At 40.6% G+C, this 16,534-nt stretch overlaps 1 pseudogene; it reads left to right on the top strand.

Annotated features, from left to right (window-relative positions):
- The first annotated feature begins 11,516 nt into the window (after positions 1-11,516).
- LOC102854569 lies at positions 11,517-12,837 on the top strand (annotated as a pseudogene).
- Positions 12,838-16,534: the final 3,697 nt, after the last annotated feature.

Genomic DNA, 16,534 nt, shown 5'->3' with positions numbered 1-16,534 from the left:
ACCCATCTTACAAATAAAGATATAGACAGAAAAAGGCTTAAGTAAGTTATTCAAGATGGCATAGACAACAAGTGGTAGGTACATCAGGAATCTTAACCCAGATGATGCAGTCTCAAAGTTTACAGAATTCACACTGTACTTCCTTGGTGATTTCTTAACTGAACTGTCATAACAAAGTCAACCAACATTAAAGGCCCTTCAGGGAACATGTAGAAAGGCTGCTCAGTCATTTGAGGACCCTATGAAGCTTGTTTAGTGGAAAGCATGTAATCCTGTTGACTTTTGACCCCACCAGCTGGTGGTTTGTCACACTGTGGTGGTTTGGGTTGCTCAAAGCTGAGCCACCAGTGTTTCTAGTACCAGTGGGATGACCCATGGTGACAAGTCTCAGTGGAGCTTCTGGAGCAAGACAAACTAGGAAAGAAAACCTGGAAATCTGGTTTTTTTAAAGTAGCCAATAAAATCATAACGGATCACATTAGACTATTATGTGACAGGTTGGACCACGAGCTTCCTATGTCTGAAGGAATAGACACTATGTAGGAGATACATTAATGCTCTGGAGACTTCTTCTTGTTGTTGCTGTTGTTCTTAGGTGCCACTACAGATCTGAATCCTGTCCTATCCTGTGCCAACCTCACAATCTCTAACACACTTGAGCCCATTGCTGCACTGTGTCAATCCACCTGGTTGAAGGTCATCCTCTTCTTCGCCAACCTTCCTCCTTTCTGAGCATGATGTCCCTCTCAAGGAATAACTTCCCCTAGCTCTATGCTCAAAGTGAGTGAGATAAAGTATCATCATCTTTGCCTCCAAGAAGCACTCTGGCAGCACCTTCTCGAAGCTGTATCTGTTTGTTCTTTTGACAAAGATTCAGTGTAAGGACTTGCACTACTAATACAAAGTTATACAGTTTATATCCACCAGTTGCTTTGTGGGGGAAAAGGTGGGCAATCTCCTCCCATGTGATTTCCTGCCTTTGAAAACTCACTGGATGATCAGTGATGAGTGGATTCTGACTCAACAGCACACAACAACAAACTTGACGATGGTGCAGGATCAGGCAATGTTTCATTCTATGATATACGGAATCAGAGCCACTGCAAATGGAACTCACAGCATTTTATCAAAAAGGAGTGCTTCTATGTAAAGGCTGATACAGGATTTTCTAGGACATATTCATGCTCCCCTCCAAAATGGAGAACAGTTTACATTTGCAACAACTGAATAAAGGTTGCATATGCAGAGATATACACTCAGAGGAGAGAAAGGTAGGAGCACAGGTATTTAAAGTTATAGTTCTGTCCTTGTTTTTTTAACTTTACTGTTGACACTGCTAACCCAAAGGTGGTGCCTTTTTGGAGGTTAGAATCCATCAATGGCTCCACAAGAAGAAAAAGAAAAAAATGAGAAATTGCCTCCTGAGTGATTTATAGCCTCCAAAAACTTACCAAAAGGGAAGCTGAGTCAATTCCAACTCACCGGTAATGAGTTAGTAGTTTTAGTTTAAATCCAGGAAGGAAGAAAATTTTTCTTTTTAAACATGTCTGTCTCTGCTTTTGAGGGAATTAAATTTTAGTTGACAACTGTATCATAATTATAAAGAGACCCATGTATTTTGGCAAAAATTATACTTGTATACCAACACTATCGCTATTTATCTTTTTTTTTACTAACTTGGAAGAAATAGTCAAAGAAACTTCTATTTTTAAAAACTGTGACAAGCATTTCTGGCCCTGTCTTTTTCTTGACCCATTTGTGAATGCTTTTAACAGAAAACAGTAAAATGCCCTCATCTGCAACTATTTTCTTCAAGCCCCTAAAGGTCTTTCCTTGACTGGTATTTAGCTGACACATTTAAGTAACATGGTCATTTAGTTCATATTTGCAGAAGTATGCATTAAGTTAAAAGCTGATTGGAGACTGCAACATGTTCTGTACTAAATGATCTGCTGCAGAGTTTTCTTCAATTTTGCATGGAGTCATACTTCTTTCTTGAATACTGTGTCCTCAAAAGTACCCTTTCTTTAAATAATACAGTGAAGAAATTAAATAATTAAAATGGCAGCAGGAAAGTATTAAAGAGTCATTCTAAAAGCCTATTGCCACTCATAGTGGGTTTCCAGAGGCTGTAAATTGCACAGGAGGAGATGGGTCATCTTCCTCCAATGAAGCTGCTGGATTTAAACCGTCAAGCAAAAGAAAAAGAGTAAAAGAAAAAGAAAGATGCATTTTTTTCCAGACTTCTCTAAAACATTTAAAATGTATTTGCTGTTAAAAAGAAAACTCAGAAAAGACACAAAGGAATGGGGAGGAAAGGTGTTTGGAGTTTTTTCTTTTTCCCTTTCGCCCCTTTTGCTTTTTTTTTTTTTTTTACACACAAGTTTGGTTGTTTTTGCTGATTGTTTCTTTTGAGTAGTGTCTCAGGCATTATTGGTAGATTTCAACTAAATTTTAAGTTACTTTTAAAACCACTTTTCATGATGCTTGGAAATTCAAGTATTAGAATATGCTACTGTTCTCTAGCTACTGCATTTTGCAGAATCTATTCCTAGATTGTGATCTTAGAGAAAGATCTTTATGCAGAAGGTTTCAGGAGCTCTACTTTCTTGGCCAAGCATGATTTTCTCCTTTATGTTGAAGTTGTTGTTGCTGATTGCCTTCGAGTCGAGCACGACTCATAGTGACACTATGAACAAAAGGTTTGAAGCCCCTCTACAGCTATCGACATTTATCAAAGTTCATAGAGTTTCTGGAGGTATGTTGTTTAGGAAGTGGATGCCACTCGGGAGATAATTCTAAACAGACTTTAAATGTGTCTGAGAACACATCCCTGTCCAGTTCCCTTAAGTTTTCCCTATAATCTCTCCCAAAGTCCCGAAAGTCATAATTTATCCTGAATTTTCACCTTTTGTTTATTAAAAAGATTGAAGTCACTTAAAAAAAAAAATATTTCTCTATAATCTAACCAAGAACTCAAACCCTGGGATTTAGTTCAGAAATTGATTTCTAAGCATAAAGTTCAATCCCCAAACATTTCAAAGAGGGAAGAAGGAGTTATTGTTTAGTGGTCACTGTGTTTCTGGTGATGAAAGAGTTTTGAAAATGAATGATGATTGCATCACATTGTGATTATAATTAATGTGACTGAATTCCCACTTGTTGTTGTTATATGCTATCAATTCCCTTGCGACAAATTGCCCACTTAAAATAGTTAAAATAACAAAGTTTACGTTACGTATGCTTTTGTCATAATTAAAAATTTTAAATAGAAAAAAGATCTCAAGGTTTATTTTATTTTTTAAAGTAAATATAATAAACCATTTACTTAGATAGCATATGATAAACTTTTTGATCCACAGGTACAGTGAACATGCCCTATCTTAGACATTTCATTTAAATATCTATATTACAACATAATCTGAGCAGAATTTGAAACATGTATGAATTTGAACATTTACAGAATATGAAACATTTACCACTCAATGAGTCAAAGATAGAAGGTGTATCTGGTGGCCTAGTGGCAAGATGCTGCACTACAATCCCAGAGGTATGCAGTTCAAATCCACCAGATGCTCTGCTGGAGAAGGAGGGGACAATATCCTCCTGTACCAGTCAGATCTGATTTGACGGGACACGTAAAAATAATACAATAAAAATTAAAAAAAAAAAGGATAGAAAGTGTAATCTAAAAAAATTTTAAACCTCTAATTCCTGAAGAATAAATTTTATTTACCCTGCTCATTGGCATATGTCCCAACTTAAAATTATTTTTATATCAAAAACTTCATTAATTATGTCTTCTCCCTTTGTTGTTGTCATGGTTATATGGTGTCGAGTCACCTATGACTCATAGCGATCCTATGTACAACAGCTCTGAAGCCTGCCCAGTCCTGAGCCTGTTTCACTGACTCCAACACACCTATTCCCCATTGTTCTAATTACTGTATCAATTCATCTCATCTGTGGTCTTCGTTTCCTACAATGCCCTTCCACCCTCCTGAGCATGATGTCCTTCTTTGAGGATCAGTCCCTCCTGGCCACATGTCCAAAGTATATGAGCTGGAGCTTCAAAATCCTAGCCCCCAAGGAGAAACTTGGTTTCATCTTCTCCAAGACAGATGGATTTGTTTTCTTGGAGGTCCATGGTATGTTCAAGACTCTTCTCTAGCACACATCTCAAAGGCATCAATTATTCCTTTGTCATCCTTAGTCATTATCCAGGTCTCTAATGCATAGGAAGTAATTGCAAAGACCATGGTCTGGATCAGGTGCACCTTAGTCTCTAGACTGACATTGTTGCTTCTCTGTACACTGGAGAGGTCTCTGACTGCAAATTTACCTAATGCAATTTGTCTTTTGATTTCCTGACTGCTGGTGCCAAGAGTGCTAATTGTGGAGCTGAGCAAGCTGTAATTATTAACAACCTCTATCTCTTCTCCATCCATCATGGTGCTGTCAATTGGCTCAGTGGTGAGAATCTTTGTCTTTTTTTTTTTTAATTGGGAAAAACATATTGGGGGTACAAGGAGGTGAGGGTTGGGGGCAGAAGGATGAGGATGGGCCAGGATGCAGTTGCAAAGCTGCACAGCTTGGTCGGTTGGGGGAGCAGGTGAAGGAAATGATGAGGGTCCAAATCTTTGTCTTTTTGGTGTTGAACTTCAATCCATATTGAAGACTACAGTCCTTCTATCAGGAACAAATCAAAAGTTGGGTTCACACAGCACTTTCTTTGTTATTGTAACACTTTCTTGCTCTGCCTTTTTTCTTTTCCATTCCTCAACCATAAATGTACAGTATGTTCTCTTCTGAATGTAACTGCTTCCACAGTTCCTTGGTAATGAGTAGGTGAATGATAAAAGTCATTCTGTTGTGTTTTCTCCTTTACAGCACTTCTATGTAGTGTGTGATACACAGCACAGAGGTAAGAAAGACCATCTTTAATAAATTATCTTCAAAATTTTAGACGTTTTTAAAACAAAACTGACAAAATACTAAGCAATGTCTTTGATGAGTGCCAAAGGAACCCAGATCCATCTCCTATAAAAGAATGAAACCTCTGGCATGCTGCTGAGACAAGGTCCACAGGGCTCTAACCACCACCGTAAGAAGGCCTTCCTCCACACTCATTGCCGTGGGACCGCCCAGTCCTCCTTGCAGAGCAGGCAGTAGTTGTCCTGTTTCACCCACAGGGACACACAGCAGTTGTGGAAGGAATGATGGCATTCTCCCCAGACCCCAGTGCAATCCTCCTGCTTGTTTGCAGCGTAACATCTAAGACAGGCATCCATCAGTGAACTCTGCAGATGGTACACACTCCACGTCCCCACTGTCCATGGCCACCGTGTCCCACCTCTTCAGGGAGATCATCTTATCACCCCCTGACTTGGAACCTGTGCTCCCAGAGTGAGACAAAAAGACGCCAGTTTCCACATAGACCATGACCATGGCATGGCGCACAAGGTTTATTTTCCTCACAGAATATCCGGACCACTCTAGCAGGCAACTCCTTCCTCTTGTCACCTTCTCTTTCTTACTATCAGTATTCCATATTAACAATTAATCATCTAAAACAGAGAATCTCTGGTGGCCACACATTTTACAAAAGGATCTGAATGTTGGTGAAAACATGAGTGGCTCAGTTTGCACTCAACTCCTCCCTAAAAGGAGAGAGGCTCGAACCCCTCAGTGATGATACAGAAAATGACCTACCAATCTGCTTCCATTATTATAGTCAAGAAAAATCCATGGATCAGTATGACTCTGTAACATATAGTGTCATCACGGATTAAAGGTTGAACCACCAGCAACTAGCAACAATACCAATGTGTCATTTATTACATTACCTAGTGCTATATTGGCTGACTGATGGATGGACAGGTGGATGAAGAGATGGGCAGATACAGGCAGCATGACTGGTAGTCAGGGGCAGTATGTTTTGGGAACAGTGAGTTAAAAGCTGCCTGAATTTTCCAGATTTATTTTCTATTTTACTTGTCTAAATCATCTACCTAGTCCCTTTACCTTTCTGAGACTGTAAACCATACACCCAAACATTTTGAAGGATGAGGGAGTTCTGGTGGCTTAATGGTAAGAAGCTGTGCTACCATCCCAAAAGCGTGCAGTTTGAATCCTCCTGTGGAGGATGGATGGGCAATGTCCTCCCACATGGTTTACTCCCTCTGAAGACTCACTGGAAGGTCAACTATCAGTCTGCTCTGACTTGATGGCACATACAATAACAACAACAAGAAACTCAACGATTGCACATCAATTATAAAGATTAAACCTAAAGCACACACAGCCTTTATTCATCAAAGAATCTCTTCGCTGATATTCACAGTAATAAGAAACTGGAGAGTATGCAAATGTCTTACACTAGAGTTTAGTAAATTGTGATGCTTAAAATCAATGTCATATAGTCATTAAAATGATAATTACAAAGATCATTAAAGATAAATTTACAGTATGTGTTATGTGGATAATGTTGAATATAAAAATACACATACTATTTAAGCTTATAAAGATAGTTGCCCTGTCCTACCAAAACTTGAAAGTACATCAATAAAACAGCTATATTGAAGCAGTTGTTTTAAACCAATGCTGTACTTCTCCTTTTTGTAAAAATGTTATAAAATCCTTTCTATTGTTTTATTTTCCCCCCAATAAGATTAAGATGATAAAATAAACTATAGGACAGTTGGATAGATAAATAGGAAACTTGGAAAGAAAGATGTTGACAGAAAAATAGGGCTAATATGAAGTAAAGGAATTGAAAATTGCTACAGAAGAAGGAGATTCAATTAAAGCTACTTCAACTGAGATAAATTTTTACTTGTAATAAATGAGTAAAATCTGAACCCATCCATTTATTTTTGCATAACTTTTAATTTAATTTTCCTAGTTTTACTGAGGGAGAACTGTCTGTCTGTCTATTTTTCTGTGTTGGGGAGAATTCAATTATAAAAATTCACCTTTGGACAGTTCTGATTATAAAAGCTACTTTTAAAATAAACATGTTGATGGGAACATTAAGAGGATTCTTTATAAGAGTGCCCAATTTAATAAATTCCAACAGATGTCCCAATTGTTTCTTTTATAGCTAGTGGAATTTCATCACAATGAGAACATTGCAATTAATCTCATCCAAGAATTTGTTGAGTCTAGATAATTAGCAAGTGAAAAGAAAACCTATAAACTCAATTGGGAAAGGAGAAATGCATTTCAGACACAATGAATCACACACCTACTTTGTTTCTAGAAACTCTGGGATGGTGTTGATGGGAATATCCATTTGGGAACTAAGCTGAGAAATGACTGGACATTGAGGTGAAGAGAGATGAGAGAGGAGGTGAGAGGTAGCTACTCTGTGGTGATGACAGACTCAGGAAGCCCCTGAGCTCTGATCCCTCCAATGTCTGTTCCTCACCAAACAATAAAACCCACACACATCAAGAGCTTTCCACAGGTAACTGTCAATGGGTAGAAGCTAGACACAAACCTTTATCTTAGGGAAAGTCTCATGGTAGAGACTTTGTTGTCTCCCAGGGATGGTAGAAATAGCACAAGCACAGGATTCAGAAAACTGGAATTGCAAGCCAAACTCTCTCATTCACTAGCTGTGTGCAGCTGGGTAAGTCACTTATTCTCCCTGTTTCTATGCCTGTAGTTCCTGTAATGGCTCTGATAGTATGAAAAGAATTATGTTGTCTCTCCCCTCCACCCCTAGAAGGATCACTGTAAGGAATAAATAAGATACTAACCTAAAAGTACTTTGTAAGCTCTAAAACACTTCAGTAATATTAGTTATCAAAAGCACTCTGGGTCATTATTGATCCGATCAGTGTGACAGGGTTTACTTTCCCCCCTTGCTGAAGTGATCAGCCCATTTCCCTTTTTCCTTTGACCCAGATGTTTTCAGGGAAGTTTATTTGGAGTCTGTGGAGAGGAAAAGGCCTGTTCCTGCCTGAACTCTATTTGACAGAGAGTTTATCATTAAACATACAGAGGGCATGACTAACACAGGTGAAATTGCAGCATTCTAGACCCAAAGTAAGCCAAAGAACCACTGGAAAATAGAATATTGACTAGATCGTTTGCTTCAGAGTCATTAGTTTCTGCACATAAGTGAGGCACCTCTGGAACCTCACATCATTCAAATCATGAGAAACAGTCTGTTAACTACCAGGACCCTTCCGTCCTCACATAGTTGGGCTGAGGAAGTGTTTTCTAAAATGTCCAGGGGGTTAAAGACAAAATCAATTCTCTCTGAATTTGCTCCTCTCATCTGATCAATGATATATCCTTGAAGTTTTTACAACGTTTAGGAAGTCAACATTTTCCTATAAGCTTAACTTCTTTTTCTTTTCCATCCATCATTTATCCAGTTTATTTGAACATAAGAATCAGAACTTCCACTGTCCCCTGAGAAATTTTTTTTTCTATAAAAAGGTGTGGCTTAGTGGCAAGTAGCTGTGTTGTAATCCTGAAGGCATGAAGTTCAAATCCACCAGCTGCTCCAAAGGAGAAACATGAGCAATCTCCTTCTATCTGATTAACTGCCTCTAAAAACCTGTTGGAGGGTCAGCTATGGATTGGTTCCGACTTGACAGTAAATACATGATTTGAAAAATGAAACTAACAGTCAAAACCACTATGAGATATCATCTCACCCCAATAAGAATAGCAAAATTTAACAGAACAGTAAACAGCAAATGCTGGTGAAGTTGCGTAGAAACTGGAACTCTTATTTACTGTTGGTGGGAGTGTAAAATGGTGCAACTACTACGGAAGGCAGCATGGCGCTTTCTCGAAAAATTGGAAATAGAAGTACCATTTTACCCAGCAATTCCACTTCTGGGAATATACCCTAAAGAAATCAGAACTTCCACCCAAGCAGATAGATGCACACCCATATTTGTTGCGGCTTTGTTCACAACAGCAAAGAGTTGGAAACAACCTAAGTGCCCATCAAAAAATGAATAGATAGAGAAGATGTGGTATATTCAAACAATGGAACACTATTTTGCATTGAAAAACAAAGAACTCATGAAATATTATACAAAATAGGTGACTCTGGCGGATATTATGCTGAGTGAAATATCTCAGTCACAAAAGGACAAATACTGCATAGTGCGACTGTTGTAAAGTGGGACTGACATCAGAGTTGGGGGGAATATAGAAGGGGATAAATAAAGTATACTGCATTGAAACAGATGAGGGAGAGAACTGTTTAGGAGGAATATATGATTAAGTATTCTTTTCATGACAAGAGTGCAGAATGAAAGCTGCATAGTGGAGTGGACTGCGGGGGGTGGGGGGGATTGTATAACAATGAAATTTTTTTCTTTTTTTTTTCTACTTTTCAAAGAGAAAAGCAAACAAAGGTCAAAGAAGGTATGTCCAATCTGTGTGGCCTTCTCTTTTCCCTAGTCAGGCAAAAATATAATGATACCAACTATGATAGCTGTCATTGGTTGTTTAACATTATTATTTTCTATATATTCACCACAGCTTACTGTCTTTTCTACATAAGTTTAAGACCATTTTCTAACATAATGATACACTACATTTCAGAGGCCTGGCATCATCTTCTGGCTGACATCACCATTTGATACATGCCACTTTACCCTGATCATCTCCTCAAATTAATTTCTAGAGAAGATATGGTGGCTGAATTTTTCTTTACACTGTCTCACGATAAGGTCCTGCCCCACTTGGCAAGTGGTAGATCTCAAATTAATGATTCAGACACCTTTTAAGAAACAAATTATCAGATTATCTCAGACTCATGTCTCACACCGTGATGAACAACTCTTAATACAGATCTTTGAAACATGGATTAGATTTTCTTTTCTTACAATCTAATTTTAGTCTTTTCCTAAGGCTGCAGCCTCAACAGCATGGCAAGATTTTAATTTTAAATAATGCTTAGCCCAGTTTTCTAGAATGTCACTACATTTTGCATTGTTGACAAAACGGTTCTCATTTTTCACTTTGCTGCCAAAATGTCACAATGCAAAATTCATATCTCGTGAGTTTGCCAACTTCTATCTGTATGGCCTTGGTGATAAAAAGGAGACAAAATAGAGTTTTGTAAGACCAATGACTTATTCATTGCACATACCTTTTGCAACAACATAAATAACAGCTATACAATGAGACCTTGGCAAACGAAATTAACAAAACCAAAACTCACTTCTTGTTATGTTTGTTAAGTGTGAGTTGCCTCCAACTCCTAGCATCCATATGAACAACAGAATGAACCATTGCCCTGTACTGTTCCATCCTCTCCGTCTCTGCTGTGCCCATTGTTCCAGGCACTGTGTCCAGCTATCTCTGAGGTGCTTCTTTCTCACTGACCTTCTGTTTTACCAGTGGGATGTCTTTCTCCAGGAAATGGTCTGATACTTTGCCCAAAGTACATAAGACAAAGGATCGCCATTCTTGCTTTTAAAAAAGATAGAGGTCATGCAAAAAAGTTCAGTATCCTCAATCAGGACAAGGCTAGCAGCTGATTGAGGAACAAGCCAGCCAATATTAGTCAAAGTATGACCTTGAGGAAGCATATCCACATAAATTTAAAGAAACTATTTAACAATAGCTTTTACCTATTAAACATTAACAATCTATTAATAAATTAATAATATTAATAAATTAAATAAATAAAATTAATACATATTAATTAATAGATGAATTGTAGGATGACACCAAGGACATATATGAAGAAAGCAAAAGGCCATTAAAAAGACAAAAATCTAAGCAACCATGTGGAACACTTATAACTGGCAATAAATGTTAAAATATCCTAAGTTAGGAAAAAAAGACAAAGACAAAAGACTAAAATAAATGTCAAGAAAGACGCTAGAATTTGCTCTTAAACATACAATAGACAAAACAAATAAAATTATAAAAGAGATGAATAAAAAAATGTCAAAGAGAAACTTGATAATTCAAAGTAAAATTTGGTAAAAAAAAAAAGTCAAGACCTGGAATTATCCAATCAGAAAGATTAACACCTAGGCATTTCTCAAGCTGAAGGAACTAAAGAAAAAGCTCATGCGTTGAGTTGTAATACTTAAAGATTTTGTGGACAAAATATTGAGTAACTCAGACAGTATCAAAACATGGATAGAGTTAAGTCACTATGCTGTTATTTTAGGTGCCATCAGGTTGACCCTTCGGACACTAAATATTGCGATAATCAGCACAGTTAATTATTAGTCATTCACTTTGGGAGAGAAAGCATGTTTTCAAGAATTGAAGGTATTGAAGGAGAAGCCTGCGCAGAAGGCCTTTGCGGGGGGTGGGGAATCCAACATGTGATAAAATATCAACTGAGGGCCGGAAGTCCCGCCTTTGAGCGGGTGAGGGGCACCCTGAGACCCCCCAAACCACGCTCTCAGCCCCGAGGACACGGTCCATGACCGAGGACAACAAACAGCAGCATCACTGACGGGACGGGGCGGGGTGTGTGTGTGTGTGTGTGTGTGTGTGTGTGTGTGTCCTAGTGTCCTATGCCCGGATGTGATTCCTGGTTAACCCGGAAGAGGAGTGACAAGAAACACCAGGATCGAGACTCCCTCCTCGCTGTCAGTGGAGGACAATGACGTCCTCCTGCACTGGGCTCCTGTCGAGGAGGCTGGCGATTCCACCCAAAGCCTCTTCTCCAAGAAGGACTCCAGTGGTGACTCCTGCACGTTGGAGGAAGCGACACTTGCCCCTGGTGTGAACCTGACCAGATGGTCATCAGCACTGTGTCTACGCCCATCCCCCCTCGGAGCCCAGGAAAGGAGCTGAGTCCAGTGCGTCCCAGGGATCCAGGGCCTTCTCTGTGCGCCCGGAGGAGCTCAAGTCCATCCGCCGTTCGAAGGCGGGCCTGCATTGGGCCTGCGTGGTTCCGGTGACCCGGGCCGAGGCTCCCCGCCCACGCCGCACTTCCGCTGTGGGGGCACCCGTGCCTTGCTCAGCCTTCTCTTGGCCAGCTCGCCCCAGCACTCCTGTCTCCACCTTGTCTTTCCCCACAACTCTTCCGCTCCCTCCAGTTCCTTCCACCACCTCCAGCTCTTTGAGCAGGTCCGTTCCAACGTGGTATCTCGCTTCCTCCAGGACCCCAATTCCACCACCGTCAGCAGATTCTCCCGAGTAACCAGCTTCTTAATGGGGAGCCCTGTGGCCACACCTGGAAGGGGCCTCCTCCGACAGACACTCCTCCACCAGCAGATGATGAGCCAGAGCCTGGGTTCGAAGTCATTTCCCGAGTCGAGCTGGGGCCACGTCTGACCGCGGAGCGGACCCCTCCAGTCACAGAGGAGGAGTGGGCCCACCACATGGGCCCCGAGGGCTGCCTGCAGCACCTGTCAGAGCTGAAGGCCCGCATCTTTCTCGGGGGGGGGGGGCTGAGCCCCAGGCGTGAGGCCTGGAAGTACCTCCTGGGGTGCCTCAGCTGCGAGGGCTCAGTGAGGCGCACAAGGCAAGAAAACAGATGAAGATTCTAAGCCCGGAACAGGAGTGGAGAAAGTCCCTGCTGTGGGGAAGCTGCAGCCTCATCGAGAGAGACAGTGAGCCAAAAGGACTGAAACAGCAGGCTCCACGAGGGCCCAGAGAACACTGGGCTCGGCCTGCTCAGTGACGTCCTCCTCGCCCACTGCATGTACCACTGCATGTACTACGTCGATCAGAACGAGGTGGATGCCTTTTGATGTTTCTGCAGCTTCATGGAGCCTGTGCACGGGGAACTCTGAGGAAAGCCAGGAGACCATGAAGCAGCAACTCGGCCAGCTCCTGCTGCTCCTGAGGGTGTTGGACCTGCCTCTGTGCGACTTTCTGGATGTGTGACTGGGGATAGGAGACGATGGGACCTCGGATTTCCTGCTGGCGGTCATGATGGTGTCCACGACATTTGGGCCTGACCCACAGTAAAATCCCTGCATGACTTAGCTAAAACACACAAGGAAAATGGGGTTATCACTTCCAGCGAAATCTCAGTCAGCATAAGCATGCGGGCACCCTCATGCACCTCCATCCCACTCTGCCCACCCCGACTCAGCCTTGCCCCGCTGGGTATACTTAGTCGTTATGTTGTTACATGTTGAGTGTCTTCACGCAGTGGGTTTTCAGAGGCTGTAAATTGCACAGGAGGAGACTGCCCATCTTTCTCCTGTAGGGCAGATGGTGGATTCGAACTGCAATGCCTTTGAGTTGGCAGTGCAGCTTCTTAATACGAGGCCACCAGAACTCCTAGGATATATTTTAGAAATAAGGGCTAGGACCTGGATGTGATTCTTAACACAGACTGACAGAGCTCCGTGTTACCCTGAGCCACGGGTTAGAAATGGCTTCTCTGGCCCCTGGGCTGAGAATGACGGTCATGGTTGAGTTAGTTCTTCCTCTTGTAGAGTTAGCCAGGGAGACCTGACACCCCACACTTTCTGCTAGTGTGTAATGACGATGATGGTGGTTGTTCATTTACTGAGCTTGTAAACATGGCGTTGCGGTGGTGCTGGACCTCCTGGTCTGACTTTTATTATCATCAACAGCCCAAACTTGATTCTTGTTGGGCTCTCCTCTAATTTATGCCCATTCTGGGGTCTCCCATCCTTCCCTCAGTGCTCTGCTTCTCTGCTCAGTTGCACAGTTTGTGACAGTAACCACACAAAACTTATAGACTAGAGCCACAGGGGAAAAAAATGAACTGAAATACTGCAACAAATGTGTGCAGTCCTGTAAGCACTTATTAATCTATGCTGAGAAAGTCTGAATTGCTACCTGGACAATAGACTTGAAGATACCATCGTACCCATTCCAAGGAAGGAAATCCAACACAAGTAAAGTTTTACTGAAGATAGTTCAAAAAAGGGATGCAACAGTAAACTATCAGAAATGTAAGCCAACTCAGAAGAGGATGTGGGGTGAGTAATAACAGATTTAGGCTTAAAGTGGAGAATAACAGATGTTTACCTGTGTTTTTATGTACTGTGCAAAGCATTAGATTGTATAGACCATAAAAATGTATGGAAAATATTTGTCGTTGTTGTTATTGAGTACCATCAAGTCAGAATCAACCCATAGCTGACCCATCAGCGGGTTTTCAGAGGCAGTAAACTGCACAGGAGGAGATTGCCCACCTTTCTTCTGTGAAGCAGATGGTGGATTTGAACTGCATACCTTTACTTTGGCAGAGCAACTCTTTACTACTAAGTCACCAGAGCTCCCCATTGATAACATTTGTAAGAATGGAAAATCTAAAACCCTTAAGTCTGTTTGTTTATGCTGAACCTGTACATAGACCATGAGGCAGTCATTTAAATAGAACAAGGATTTGCATAGTTTAAAATCAGAGGAAAATGTGAATAGGGTTGTAGCCTTTCTCCTTATTTATTCCACCTTTATACTTTTTAATCTTAGAAACTGGACTGTGAAGAATAGTGTAGCATAAGAGTTGGAGAAAGACTCGTTAACAATCTCTTTGAGATGTGGACGACACAATCTTATTTGCTGAAAGCCAGGATCAGTACTTACTGATAAAGTTTAGAGACTGGATAACCTACAGTATGGGTTAAACTTCAATACAAAGACAACAGGAATGCTGACAATGGACCAACAAGCAACATCATGATAAACAGAAAATATTGACGTTGTCAAGGAGTTCATTGTACTTTGATTAATAATCAATGCCTGTGGAAACAGCTGTCAGGAAATCAAACAATAAAGTACATTGGGAAAATCTGCTAAAAAATATCTCTTTAAAAGTATTAAAAGCAAAGACATCAATTTGAGAGGTAAGAGGTACCCAACTGACGCCATGGCATTTTCAGTTACTGATAATACAGCAAAAGCTGCACAATGAATAAGGAAGACCGAAGGAGAAGTAAAGCTACTTTGAATTGTGATGTGAGCAAAAGACATTAAACGTGCCATGAACTTCCAGAAGTATATACAAATCTGTATGGGGAAAATGTGCAGCCCGAATTCTCCTTAAAAGTGAAGATGATGGCAAGATTTCATTTTGTATATTTTCACCTGTTAGTGACATTGCTAGTATGTGAAAGACATCATACTTGGTAAAATGGAGAGAGGGCAACCAGAATGAGGACGCTCCCCAGTTGGATGGATTGGCATGAAAATTGCAATACGGTGGTGATTGTGAGGATGGTGCAGGATTAAGCGGCATTTCCTTCAGCTGTGTATAGGGATGCTGGAATTCTGGTGGCCTAAGGGTAAGGAGCTGCGCTGCAAACCTGAAGGCATGGATTTTAAATCTACCAGCTGCTCTGCTGGAGAAAGATGGGCAAGCTTCTGTGCTATTTACTGCCTCTGAAAACTTGCTGGAGGGTCAGCATGAGTAGGTTCTGACTCAACAGTGCATAACAACAACAAGAAGCAGATATATGCACATCCAAGTTTATTGCTGCTTTGTTCACAATAGCAAAGAGTTGGAAATAATCCAAGTGTCCATCAACAAATGAATAGATAGAAAAGCTCTAGAATATTCACACAATGGAATACAATGCTGCATTGAAAAACAAGGGACTCATGAAATATTAATCCAAATGGGTTACCCTGGAGTACATTATGCTGAGTGAAATAGTCACAAAAGGACAAATACTGCATAGTACCACTGTTGTAAAACCTTAGGGTTTGGGGGGAACCTAAGAAAAGAGGGGAGAAATAAGATGAAATAAGGTAAAAAAGAGGGGATACTGCATTGGAACAGATGAGGGAAAGAACTGCTTAAAAGGAATATATGATTAGGTATTATTTTCATGACAAGGGTCCAAAATAAAAGCTGCATAGTGAAGTGGACTAAGCGGGTGGGGGCTGGGTAGAGGGCAGAAATTGTATAACAATGAATTTTTTTTTTTTCAAAGAGAAAAGTGAATTGGGAGGAGTGGGCAGGGAGGAAATTGTGAAACAATGAATGGAAATCCAAACTGTAAAATTTTCATCAACATTTCAATAATAATAATTTTTTAAAAATTAAGACAATGAGTTGGAAAGGAATCTGATCACATAGCAAGTAAGGCTGCTAACCCAAAGATCAGCATTTCGAATCCTGCCACTCCTCAGAAAAAAAAGACGGTCAGTCTCCTCTCCTAAAGATGTGCACCCTTGGAAACGTGATGGGGAGTCACTGTGAGTTGAAACTAACTCAACAGCAGTGGGTTGGGTTTTTGGTTTTCAGTTCTGTTTGAAAGGACTTGATGGTACTCAACAACAATGATATTTGTGTAGACACACACAAAAATTTCATGGAAAGTGAACACACTTCCATAAGGACAAATTTGTGTAAGACCATTATTGTAAAACGTGTATGAGGATCCAAGGGGGGGCGGGGGATAAAGGGGGAGGGGTGGAGGGTAGGTAAAGGAAATGAGAAAGATCCCGTGTGATCAACAACAATGTATACGAACTTTGTAAGTAAAACAGTATAAAATGAAAATTTTATTTAAAAAAATAAGTCTAGAATCTGCTGTCTTTTTCTGTGTAAGATTTAATCCATGCTCACTTTTCAGTTCTTTATACTTCTTATCTC

The sequence above is a fragment of the Elephantulus edwardii genome, unplaced genomic scaffold (assembly GCF_000299155.1).
Source record: "Elephantulus edwardii isolate Elephantulus edwardi_28Jun2011 unplaced genomic scaffold, EleEdw1.0 scaffold00108, whole genome shotgun sequence".
Taxonomy (NCBI): Eukaryota; Metazoa; Chordata; class Mammalia; order Macroscelidea; family Macroscelididae; genus Elephantulus; species Elephantulus edwardii.
This window is presented reverse-complemented; position numbering and strand designations above follow the sequence as displayed.